Source organism: Leptosomus discolor, chromosome 5 (genome assembly GCF_034619465.1).
Source record: "Leptosomus discolor isolate bLepDis1 chromosome 5, bLepDis1.hap2, whole genome shotgun sequence".
In the NCBI taxonomy this organism is placed as follows: Eukaryota; Metazoa; Chordata; class Aves; order Leptosomiformes; family Leptosomidae; genus Leptosomus; species Leptosomus discolor.
The window spans coordinates 75,634,220-75,648,150 of NC_141395.1; positions in this window are offsets into that span (position 1 = coordinate 75,634,220).

The window sequence follows — 13,931 nt, forward strand, 5'->3', positions numbered from 1 at the left end:
TCTTTTTGGGATGTTATTACATAATTTTCACTGTTAACCAGTTTGCCTGTAAAACACTTAAATTTATTTTATTTTTTCAACCTTTTTTTAGTGTTTAGAACCATTCAGTTTGAGTTCTAATTTTTTTTTTTTTTTAAATGTGTAAGAAAAAAATGTTAATAGCTAATTCAGAAGTGAAAACAGTGAAGGGAAAATTAGTGGTTTGGGTTAATTTAGTAGGTAGTAAAAAAAAGTGTCATTTGACAGGTTCCTGGATTTAGTTTAAACTCATTGAATAATTTTGGAAAAATAGAAAATATATTTTTGGAAATGCTGAAAACAGTTCAACTAGACTTTGAACATTCCTGAAGTAGATACTTGCCGAAAAAATCCTACTACCTTCCCAAAATGGTGGATGCCAAAATATCTTCATTTATGCCTAGTGATTGGCATGCTTAGCCAACATATGAGATAGGTAGCAAGTCACTAATAGGAGGAGTGACTCTCTATCCTGGCCAAAAGTATACCCAAAGGGCATATTTTTGTTGCAGTACTTGATCTAGTGAATTTTTAACAGAGTGGAATACGGAACAAAGTTAAAAGGAGACACTGAGAATACCACATAAGATTATAGCACACTCTGGGCAATGTGGGTTCAAAGTCTTTCAGAAATAAGCAAGATTTGAACATGGATCTCTCAATTCCATGGTTTTTGTTGTTCTTTTTGAAACTCCTCTTCTGGGCGGTTGTGTGAATTGTCTTTCATTATTTGTAAACATAAATATATTTTTAGAAATACCAGAACAGCTTCAGAAAAGTATTTCAAATTATTGTCATACTTGAGCTAAGAACATGTTACTTAACTTTTTCTGCTATGAAAAGTGTTATAAAAGACATGCATGGAGATAATGTGGCAATTTGCAACAGTAATGTTTTGGTGCACATTAAAGAGGATGGGAAGGACCTTGGCTGTTGCCTCTCGAGAGACATGCACCAATTTTAATACAACAAAAAAAGGATTTTTGTCTTCCACTAATGAAGAGTACCTCTTCTCACTAATATCCCACCCCTGGCATTCTATTCCAGCCTAATAGTAAACAATCTGCTTTATGAGAAGAAAAATATATTAAATGGTAAGGTTATCAGAAATAGAAGGTATTATTTTGAAAAATAAACCAGCAAAATACTAAGTAAAGAAAAGTAAAAAAGAAACACAAACTTACCTATGAAATATAATTAAGAAGTTCACAAGAGCAGCTATATTCAGTTTAGTGATAAACTAGCCTGGACTACAATGGTAGAAATATAAATTATATATTTCTATATATAGAAATATAAATATAGCAATATACGGGAAGAAAAATGTATTTTTATATGTGTTTTGGATTTTGATTGATGCTCTCAGCCTTTTGTCCTGTAAAATAAAAATCTATTTCCCAAAAGAGACCATTCCTTATTAAGATTTAGTAATTATTTCCAAAGTTAAATGGATGTTGAAGTTCTCAGCTCTGACTGACATATTTTTTTCTTCTTCTGTTTCTTGAGTGCTGTCACTGTTGAAACCATGGGTTGCATTGATCCATTTTTCAAAGCTTACACTTGTTAGCTTTGAAACAAAGTATAAAAAGGATAAAATAAAATAAAATACAATAAAATAATAAAATAAACCAAGTCAAAATAAAATGACCATGTGGTTTGTATCTTTGTGTGCTTGGCGGTACCATGATGTAAAAGATTTTTTTATTGAGAAATGTCATCAGGTGGCTGAGACCACTCAGTAGTGCAAGTTCAAATGCCTTTGAACTTGTTGGCCACTATTGCTAGTTATCTGTCCATTTATTTAAAAGAGCTAGGCACTTTAAAAGTTATGAACTCATTATGGAATAAACAATTGACTTTAATTTACAGCACTGTAAAAATATTGCAGATAGACACTCAGCCTTTTCTTTGTTTTTTCGTGGTTACAGCAAATACCTGTTCTTTGCCTGTCTCAAATGTTATTCAAGTAAACTTTAGAATAAGCATTATACATTCAATGAAATTTGGCACAGATCATAAATCACAGAATGGTTTGGGTTAGAAGGGCCCTTAAAAATCACCTGGTTCCAACCGTCCTGCCATGGGCCAGGATGCCCTTCACTAGACCAGGTTGCTCTAAGCCCCATCCAACCTGGCCTTGAACACTTCTAGGGAAGGGGCAGCCACAGCTTCTGTGGGCAACCTGATCCAGTGCCTCACCACCCTCACAGTAAAGAACTTCTTCTTTACATCTAATCTAAAATTACTCTCTTTCAGTTACCCCTTGTCCTGTCACTGCACTCCCTAATAAAGATTCCCTCCCCACCTTTCCTGTAGGCCCACTTTAACTGCTGGTAGGTCACTAGAAGGTCTCCTCGAAGTCTTCTCTTCTCCAGGCTGAACAACCCCAACTCTCTCAGCCTGTCTTCAAAGGGGAGGTGCTTCAGCCCCCTGATCATCTTCGTGGCCCTGCTCTGGACCTGCTTGAGCAGGTCCATGACTTACACTGGGGCCCCCAGAGTTGAACACAGTACTGCAGGTGGGGTCTCACAAGAGCAGTGTAGAGGGGGAGAATCACCTCCCTCAACCTCCTGGCCACACTTCTTTTGATGCAGCCCAGGATGCAACTGGCTTTCTAGGCTGTGAGTGCACTTTGCTGGCTCATACTCAGTGTTTCATCCACCAGCACCCCCAAGTCTTCTCTGCAGGGCTGCTCTCAATCTGTTCATTGCCCAGCCTGTATTTGTGCTTGGGATTGCCCTGACCCAGGTGCAGGATCTTGCACTTGGCCTTGTTCAACTTCATGAGGCTTGCATGGGACCACCTCTCCAGCCTGTCGAAGTCCCTCTGGATGTCGACCAGTGTGCTGACTGCACCACACACCTAGATCTTGCATTTTAGAGAATCATCAGTCACTGGCTGACTATCAATATTCCTGTTTCCACATGGGTCTTCTGAAGAAACCAGTCAGAATGAATGATGACCTCAACAGTGTTTTGAAGTCAGTAATTTGTATGGATATTTTTAAAGCTAAGTCATTGTTGAGTTGGTTCTCAGAGCTGGGATCAGAGACATGAACTGATTTTTTTGCTGACTTACTCTACAGAAGTCAAGAAAATTATGTAATGAAGATGTAATGAGGGCAGTGACCTTCTTGCCCCCTTTAAGTAGGACTCTGGGTATTCAAAGCGTTTCTTTAATTTATGAAATAAAAATATTATAATTATATAGGAAAAAAAATTACTGATTTTGGAGACAGTTCTTCTGGCTTAGGGATAACAGATGTGGCGGAATGATGTATCTTTAAGTCCAAGTTATTTCAGAAATGTGCTTCCATATCCAAACTATTTAAAAAAAAAAACCAAAACATCACAGCTATTTCATATTCAGTATAAATCCTTCCCTGGAGGTCTGCAGTGAGCTCCCAATTATAATTGTAAATTTCCAAATGGAAAGTTTTACATGCTAAGATATACTTTAAATTTGGGGAGAGAGATCAGGAAGTCAAAATTTAATTGTTTTATACCTTAAGAGGCAGGAGATGAAAATACCAAGCAGCAACCACAACAAAATACTCAGTATTAGGAAAGCTCAAGACCGGAGAAAGTAAACAAACAAACCTCCATAAATGTAACCAGCTCCTAAAAAGGTACTTCGTTTTAAAATGTAAATGAAATGTGCTTCGTTTCACTGTTCAATACTGCTGTGTAAATTTGCATATTATCTCCTTCTCCCTTTTCAGTATCCTCGACCAACAGCTGTGACTTGTCAAAACTTGCCAGCACAAGGGAAAAAGAAAATGAAGGGGCATATTGGAAACTGTGTCAGCTTCTCTACTGCTTTCAGTAAAATGTAATTGCTGAAGATGCCATTAAGAGGTGTCTGAAAAAATGTGTTAAGGCTGCCTAAATTGTTTTTTTCTTCTTTCCCTTTAGTAGCGGTGATGTGATACCTAGGAAGGGCAGAAGCAAGAGAACAGAACATCTTGTGTGCTCTTCTCACAAGTTGCATCCCCATGATGAAGGGCTGCTGATGCTGATATCTTGGAGTGGTTTTGACAGAGTGCTTCATCACGGGTGTTTTGCAGTGCCCTTTGTACTCCTTGCACTCTTAACCCCTTCATCAGCCCTGCCCGTTTCTGATGCTCGCTTGTTCTCTTGAAGCATATATTGCACAAAAAAGAGCCCAAGGTTTCTGTGGTACCATCCAGTGGTGTGAAGGGAGCCTGTATGTGCAAGAAAACTCCTATAATGTGAACCTCCAAGTATTGTCCTTTGTACCAGTGAGAAAGATCAGGCCTGTGTTATTGCTACTAAGAGTATGGTATAAAAAGAGGCCATATTTGGCTGGAGAAGTGACATGTCTGAGAAGATGTGCTGAATTCTGAACCTCAGCTTGCTAATAAAGCTCCAGTGCTTTCACTGTTAGGTAGGTAATGAAAGTGGCCATAGAGCAATGCAACATCTGCTGCCTTCATGTTTTATCCATGTGTTTTGTGAGATTTGTACTAAGATTCAGAGATTGCAGTATTAGTGTGAGCTGTAGAGTACTCCAGTTTCTCACAGATTCCTTGTGTGGTCCTGGAGGTGAGTCCCTACTCATAAGCCCACCTTGTAATATTGGGATTTTGATGCATTACTATCATGCAATGTTGCAATGAGGGTAATAGTTGAGACACTCTAAGAGCTCAGCTTGTTCACTGAGCAAACTAACCAGAGATGGAAGCATGCACATTTATCACTGCGGCTTTGCATTTCAAATGAAAAGGGTCCTTAACATCTGGCAGGATTCAGATACAAGTGGGAATGCTCTAATGGCAGAAACTTTGGTTGTTGCTGGGAAGGGAAAGGAAGGGAAGGGAAGGGAAAGGATGGTGTAAGGAGTGATGGAAATCTCTTTCGCCCTGTAGTCTGAAGGACCACACCTGTAGCTAAGGCCTTATTGCTTCTAATCTGTATCAGGCCTGTAGCAAAGACCTAATTGCTCTAAGCTTTTATCTATTTATTTTTTTTTTTTAAGGAATAGACTAACATTTGTCAGGAAGGCAGCTAAACCTTGAAACTAACTAACTACTTCAAGGCCTGTAAATACGTCAGCTAACCACTTTAAGGCCTATAAATATGTATAATGGGTTTGCATGGCAAGGTTTTGGTAGCACAGGGGTTACAGGGGTGGCTTCTTTGAGAAGCTGCTAGAAGTTTCCTCTATGTCCGATACAGCCAATGACAGCCAGCTTTAAGATGGATCCACCGCTGGCCAAGGCTGAGCCAATCAGCAACAGTGTTTTTCACCTCTGTCATAACATTTTTAAGAAAGGGAAAAAGTTATTGCACAGCAGGATTGCAATGGGAGAGAGGAGTGAGAATATGTGAGAGAAACAACTCTGCAGACACCAACGCCAGTGAAGAAGGAGCGGGAGGAGGTGCTCCAGCACCGGAGCAGCAATTCCCCTGCAGCGTATGGTGAAGACCACGGTGAGGCAGGCTGTACCCCTGCAGCCCGTGGGCGGTGGAGCAGATATCTGCCTACACCGCATGGAGAACCCCACACTGGAGTAAGTGGGTGCCTGAAGGAAGCTTTGAACCCATGGGAAGCCTGCACCAGAGCAGGCTCCTGGCAGGACCTGTGGATCTGTGGAAAGAAAGAAGCCCACACTGGAGCAGGTTTGCTGCTAGTGACCCCATGGGGGGACCCATGCTGGAGCAGTCGGTTCCTGAAGGACTGCATGCCATGAAGGAGACCCACGCTGGAGCAGTTCCTGAAGAACTGTAGCCCGTGGGGACTCACGCTGGAGAAGTCATGGAGGACTGTTTCCCAGGAGAGGGATACCACATTGGAGCAGGGGAAGTGTGTGAGAAGTCCTCCCCTGAGGAGGAAGGAGCAGCAGAAAACCACAGTGTGATGAACTGACCACAACCCCTATTCCCTGTCTCCCTTTGCCACTTGAGGAGTGAAGGGAGAGAAATCGGGAATGAAGTTAAGCCCAGCAAAGAAGGGAGTAGGGTGGGAGGAAGGTGTCTTAAGATTTGGTTTTGTTTCTCATTACTCCTCTCTGAGTTGATCGCTAATGAATTACTTTTTTTTTATTACCAAGTCGAGTCTGTTTTGCCCGTGATGGCAAATGCTGAGTGATCTCCCTATCCTTACCTTGACCCACGAGCCTGTTATGTTTTTCTCTCCCCTGTCCAGTTGAGAAGGTGGAGTGATAGAGTAGCTTTGGTGGGCACCTGGCATCCAGCCAGGGTCAACTCACTCCAATAAGTAACTAGATAGGTGGAAACTTCTGCATTTTTGTGTATAAATGACTGACAAAGATGTCCGAGGGTGTGTTGACTTTGTGGTGAAATAATCCTAGAACCTGGGCCTGAATCAAGCGATATCTGCTCTCTAAACTCTGATAGTTTCGAGAGTCTTTATTTCAGGTAACAGCCCTGCAGATGACAACTCTGAAGCTGAAGTCAGGATGTCAGCGGTAAGGAATGAAGTCTCTGGGCTGCCATGGGGTGATTTATGGAATGTGGGGTTATCAGATTGCAGTCCAGAAACAGACTGAGCTGCACTAAATTATCTGTGCTTTTCTGATGAGTGGATCAGGATTCTTTGTGTTTCCTGGCTGGCCTCATTAAGTTTCTATAATTATCGTCTTATTGATAAAGTGCCTGCCCTCAGTGAGACTCGGGGGATGCTGCACAATTAAAATAACAGATTATGTGAATGTAAGATAATATACTAACAGTTAGAACAAAACTTGTCTTACAGAGAAATAGGGTTAGTAGTTGGGATTCTTCCCTAATACTAGAACTGAAGAGGGAGTACTTTCCTGGCAGTGAAAAACTCATCCATTCAAATAGGATATTTTTTGAAAACCGGCTTATTTCTCATTGGAGCTGAGACAATCAGTTGTCAACCCACGTAAGTATTAATGTCTGTCTCTCCCGTCTGTCTCCATGCTTTTGTGACAAACCCATATAACTGATTTTCTAAATTCTAACTAACTTCTAGCTCTTGAGTTAGATTCCTAAAATTAAGGAAAATTAGTCTAGGTCATCAAGATATTATACTTAGTTTAAAAATCTGAAATTCCAGGTTATGTTCCGACTCAAATAGGAATGTAGGAATATAGGACAAGGACGGAGATCAGTAGAGCAATTTAAGCACACAATTGTTTATCTGTCAAAGGGAATCAAGAGACTGAAGAAGATTGATGGCAAGCCTTCACCAAAGAGACCTAGGCATTGTGGTACTCAGTGATGCAAAGTGTGAGACGGAGGTGCTGAGGCTGACAAGATTTCATAATGATAGGTTAAGTGTATGCTCCCCATGCAGAAAAAAAGAGTTAAAGCTCCTGCTTTGTCATTCATAGCAAAAAAATCATCAGTTCACCAACGGGAGAAATTCCAGAGAGATCTCTCCTCAGTGTGAGCTCATCTACCTCTAGGAAATCATATCCAGGTTTGCCTCCCAGAGTGCAGACCTTTCTGCCATACTTAGGAGTCCTGTGGAAATGTGATTGCCGTTCTCCAAATTACTTCTCTACTATTTATCCAGTTATTAGCTAATTAAACAACAGCTAGTTCTTTTCCCTCTTAGCTGAATGGCTCAACCAACATGCTGTAAGTTTAGGAATCATTCTATTTGCCTTCCTTCTTAGCTCCAAGATCTTGCCTTTTTGGATATCTAGGTAACAGCTTTAGCAAGACAGGAGGAAAGCACTTCAAGCCAACTGGCTAGCTACTGGGAAAAGGCAGCAGTGGGCTCAGGAAGGACCCACACATGAGGTTTTATATGTGTCTTTACCGTATCATGCAAAGGAGAGGCATCTCTCCCTTAGAGCAGGCTAAGACAATTAGGCATAGTAATAATTAATCTAGCAAACGGAGTATATGTAGAGATGGGAGTCGGGGGGTGTGTTTCCATTTTCCCGTTTCTAAGCAGTCTGAAGTAGAAGTTAAGTGCTAAACCAGCATCTTAGCAAGATAAAGACACTAGGTAGCATCATTTGTTAAGCACTTGTTAAGCAAAGGTCCTCTTGAAAGTGACTCAGACTCCTGAATGTTGTGTGTTTACGATCCCAGCCACCCTCCACAAAGTGAATACAGGGTCAGTAACTGGAAGGTTATGGCAGACTGAAAAGGCCTTTAAGTAGCCTGGACACGAAGGCAGAAGGAGGCTCTCATTCATTTTGATGTTGATTGGGTGCATGTAATTATGCTAAATCTTTTTGCTTCTGTAAGATTACTTGCATTGTGTAAAATAAATATTTACTTAGAACTTTCACCTTGTGGGCAATGCTATCATTCTTCTTTTAATTACTATACAGTTTTTAATAATGATAGGTAGCACTTGTCATTCTGCTTCCATATTCAAAGCACTTTGCAAATGTGAAAGGTGGTTATCTGTCACTGAATTTCTATAATAAAACGATATTAGAGAAAATACTGGGAACCGATTGTTCTCTGCAATTTCTTAAGATTAAAATAGTGTTTATATAAATAATAATAAAGAATTCCTAGGTATGTGTCTGAAAGCAGGTAACTGGATCTTTGGTTTATACTGGAAGTCAAAATGAGTTCCATAGGGAACAAACATTAATTTCAGAGTATATAGATGTTCAAAACTGCAATCAGTGTCTAAGCTACCATTACATTCCATACGAATCTAGCCAACATAGACAGCAGGACCTCAATTCAATCAGCCACACATAAACGCTTGTTTTGGACTAAGCTGCATTTCTGTCCAGCCACTTCAGCCCCCTGGTTCCCAACATTGCTGCACACTCTGCCAACAGGAAAAGTAACCAGGGGTGGGAAGCTCAGGAAAGAATAGGCTGTGAACATGGCAAAAAAAGAAATGCTGACTGACTTGTCTACCCTTTATAAAACTCTTCTGTATGTAGGGTCCAAGTTTTGATGGATGACAAAGGCATGGCAACTCAGTTCAATGAAATGTGGCAACCAGTGGTAATCCAAGCAAATAATTCCTTGCTTCTGCAGAAGCATGGTTTGCATTTACCTTACTTGGACAAACAACTCATGACAGACAGACATGTTATATATAAATGATTTGCTGAACGTACTGTACAACTTCTTTGTGGTAACTGGGATGGACTTCAAATTTTCGCTCAGACAGTTACTGATGTCAGGATACTTTCGTATATATATATCTAAATATATACATGTGTGTGTATAACTATATCCACATGTACATATGTAGTATGTATAAAATTATGTAATCTCCATTAATTTAAGTAGTGGTTTAGGAATTTAGGAATGAATTTGTAATCTGCCATTGGCTTTCAAAGTACCATTTGCAATGCAATGGAGTTAGAGAGAGGGCACCAACCGCAAGCATGATCAAGATCTCAAATACACCCTCTCCCCATTAAAAAGTAATAATAGAAGACAAAGCTATTCTGAAAGTGGTACAAATCCAGTGTGTTTTGTACAATTCTCTAATGACTCAGAAACAATGGCTTGTTCAGCCTTTGACTTACTCCTGTCTTCTTGAAGAATCATTTCAGAAAACTAGTAGTATTAAAAACCAGGGTTGCTACCCTCTGGAGAGAATAGTAGAATCTATATCACGTGCTTTTCCATCATCAGTATGTGTGCAACAGAAAATCTGATATTATCTCAGGGATACTGCTTTAAAGTCTTTTAAATGTCTACTGTTTTTAAATGCTTTTTTGCTCTGTGGAGATCTATGGTCACCAGTGTTACAAGTCCTTACTACAAACATGGGTGCACACACAAACACACATACATATACTGAGACATACTCTCTTTACATATACATATGTGTGTATATGGTGGATATATGTATATATTGTACACTCAAATATTGGAATTTATATTAAAACCTCTTGGGTTTGTTTTTTTTTCACCAAAGGAAATTCCATTTTTAAAGTCAATGTACAGAACTTTTAACTCATTTCTTACATTGGTTGGATAATCAGTCACAAAACAAATTTTTGGGAAGCTTTTTTAGGCTAGGATCATTCTGCTGTGCAATACCTGTGGCCAGAAAGGAAAGATGATCCGCAGTAAACACACCAGATGGCAAAGGCAGTTACAGTGGGAAGAGGCTTGGTGCTTTGCCACTGTGTGGACTGCACTAGACAGTGCAGCAAGCCAGTAAGGTAATGATGTGGAAAAAAAGAAAAGGTTGTAGATAAAATTTCAACAGAAAGGTGATCTTTCTACAGAACAGAAGGCAAGAAAATATTCTCTTGAATATTTTTTTTTTTAAAGGGGGAAATCACAAATGAAAAGCTGATTCTTTTTTAAGATGCCAACTCCGTATGTAAAACAGCCATGTGTGAGGGAGGTCTGTGGCTAAGTGGATTGGGATGCTAAGTGTAATGGACCCCCCAGAAAAAAATGTCAGGAAGAAAAAGGAAATCCTAATGGAAGAGAAAGAGAATAAAGGGTGAAGAATGGGAACAGAACATGACAAACCAAAGATCAGAATTAGAATAAAAACAACAGGCAGCTCAGAAGTCCCTGCATTTCTGGGGACAAAATCCTGTTACCCACGGTTTCAGATGCCTTGCAGGTATTTTATTCAGTGGGAGAAAGCTGTCTCCATTTAGCTAAAAATGTTTAAGTATTTTCATTCCTTCTTGAGAACAATGGAGGTCATAGGAGAATGAGTGATCATGATTTTTCTCTGGAAGGGAAGAACAGGTCCCAGTTCATGACATTCATTATTTCATAAAATAAGTGACAGAAAAGACAGAGGAAATGAATGCAATGTATTTTTTTTTATTATGTGTATGTAATACACATTTATGAAGCATGACCTGAGTAAGGCTCTATACATAAAGCAAAATGGTGATCCCTTTAGAAAGATTTGTGCAATTACATGCCAACAGACACAGAAGGTTAGCAGATCTACAAGTGGGCAAGTACAACAAATAATACAAAATTTTTTAGATCAAATCAACACGATAGCACATAGTGACATATAGCAGCAGGTGAAGCACTGTCAAAAATTTTGTAAACAAGACACGGACAGTGGAGGAAAATTAATATCTTCTATTAGATCAACTTACACAGGATGGGAAAAAGTGGGAAAAATTTAGGGAGCACCAATTTTTTACAGGCATTATGAGAAAGAGCCATTTTAAGAAGGGGTTTGAAGGAAAACAAGTTCTGTAGATCCTGGTGGGGAGTTCCTCCTGTACATCACAGAAAGGATTAATTGTTTTGTTTTGTTTTAAAACAAAACATAGGATAGCTGACCTTATAGGGTGATCAAGGGAAAGTTGACTTGGTGATATCAGGCAAAAGGTAACAGCCGAGCTGTCCCTAGGCAGGGCTGAGAAGGCACTGGATGGGTGTCTTGGTTCAGTTGGGATAGAACCCCAGCCCAGCCATGCTAGGCAGGCTGTTGGCAGTTTTGAGTCAGCCAGGGCAGCTGACCTGAGTTTGCCAGAGGTGTAGCCCATACCATCGTGTCATGGTCATTATAAAGGGAGAAGGTCTGCTAAGGAAGGGAGGGTTCCTGCTTGAGTTCTGGTTGAGGTTTCTGCTGCTTCTAAGGATTATGAGAGCCAGACACTCTAGGCTGAGTATAACTCTGTATACTTTATTTGGGTTTTTTTTGTCATCAAATTTGTCTTTGCTTCAGCCTTCAGATCTCCTTTACTTTTCCTGATTCCCCTTCTCAACTGGGGAGGGGTCACTGGGTGATAGAATAACTGCTTTAGTTTAGCCCCAGTACAGGCTAAATGTAGGCAGTGGGGAATGACACTTCTGTATAATTTGGAAAAGAAGGATTCTCCTCTCGGTCTCTTTTCTTCATGATGAAGAAATGAGAGTAATTTCTGTAATATTCACTATTTCAATGACTTTTCCTCTGCCATTTGTGAGAGGTAGGCCTTGCTTGCCAAAAATAATCTTAATTTTATTATTTATATATATATATATACACACAGATATGAGGCAGACACAACAGGAATGAATGGATTTGGTAAGGTCAGGAAAAAAGCTGCAGGCAATTGTAATCAATATAGCCCACTTTCAGTGGAACAGTTGTGATTTGCAGATGCTGAAGGCCTGGCCTCTAATCTGCAGGTAATTTTCAGGGCTGTGTTCAGTCTTTTTTTTTCAGCCTTCCCTACCTACAGAGGAGTTGGCAGTTGGCCTCCGGTTCTGTGAATTAGTCTCCACAGACTCATTTGAACATCATGCACATTGGTCCTTACCTGAGACTTTCCATTGTGCCAGAGCTGAAGTTGCAGCCCTTAGCGTTGCTTACATGGTACTCTTGCTGTCATTTTTGTCTTGGAATTGCAAATTTCCTAGTTACGGGAATCAGCAAGCAAGAACCATCTCTCTTGTGGGCAAATCTTAACATGTCAACAGAGTGGAAGGAAATGTCGCTGCTGGCACATTGGAGAAATGCCAATGTAAACTACTAGCTGATAAGTGGAAAATTTAGCTCTGTAAATATTTGGCCTGGGATTTCATCAGCCAAAATCAGCAAATATTAGAATCAATAAGTGCCCTGCTAGCCATCAGTCTCTAAGCATGGTTTATTTATCATAATATATGTTTTTTTAAATGAAGAGTATATTCAGAACTTTTTATTACGGAATGAGTGGCTTTTTCCCCCCCTGCCACCAAATAGCTCATTGTTTCAAGTCATAAGTACCTGACCTAATTTTTTTTTATTCCCCTCTGGCTGACAGTGGTAAAAAGTAGGTCAGGTTCAAATGCAATTGCTCTGACATTTTTACTAATACAGAGCAGTTATATGAAGCTTTCATATTTCTGAGTCCCTTGTTGCCATTGGTATGCATTTGCTCCTACTAAATATGGTCTTTTTCTAAAATCTCTCTTTTAAATTACTGGATAGTTATATTTTCACTTTATTCAACACTTTTTTTTTTTTTTTTTTGGGTGCCTATCACAGAATGCCAAAGCACTGTGTTTTCTTACTGAAGCAAAACGATCATTTCAGTTGTTAAAAAGTGTCTTGCTAAGAAATAGATTTGTTGCCTAGTAGGAACTCATGGGAGGAAGAGAAATACAGATGGAAATAGCAAATAGGAGCAAGTCTCAAAACCAAAAAAGTGAATTCCTTTTTTTCCCTGGAGTTAGTGGTACCTGACTGCTACAGCCTATGAAGGACTTTAGACAGTCTCCAGGGGTTTTTCTTTTAGAGGTAGCACTGTAGTTGAGCTGCACAGTTAAAGAAGCCCTTCCACCACCTCCTTCTGAGTAAATATAAATTGTATGTGAGGCACTGTTTGACAGGTCACAGCTTCCACAGACTGAGCCCTGGGTAACAGGACTGTTAGATAAAATACTCCAACCTGGTCTGAGAGCGGGCAAATAGCTGGATTGCAATCCATCATAGCAGGACACAAGTCTTGCCATTGCTGGGTCAAAGATTCAGGTGTTTGTCAAACACTATAAATCATCTTACATGGGGGTTCTTCTAAGCATAGGAGCTGGATGCTAAATAGAGCTTGGGAAACTGGAAAACACAACTGCTTCACAGCAGGATTTAGGCACCCAGCTGTCATAGGCTCCTGTGACAATCACAGATAAAGGAGACACATATGATCATCATGCCGTAGAATATTAATTTAACTCAGTGCTAGTTCGAGGCAAGAGTGTAGATAGCAGCTTTTTCACCATTGTGGTATATGTGAAAGACTCATTTCTGCATCACAGTCAGAACCCCACCTAAGAGCAATGCTACTCTGAACAAAAGCATTTCAAACTGATCTATCCCAATCATGTATAGATTTGCTGACAAAATTCAGATCCCTGATATTGTATCAAACATGCAAAAAAAGTCTAGTGCTGGCTATGTATCTTGCTGCATTTCTTCCTTTATTTTGTGGTTGGGATGATTATATGAAACACTTTCCCTTTAACATCTGCTGCCTGCCTGTAAATGATGAACTAGGTTCCAGACAC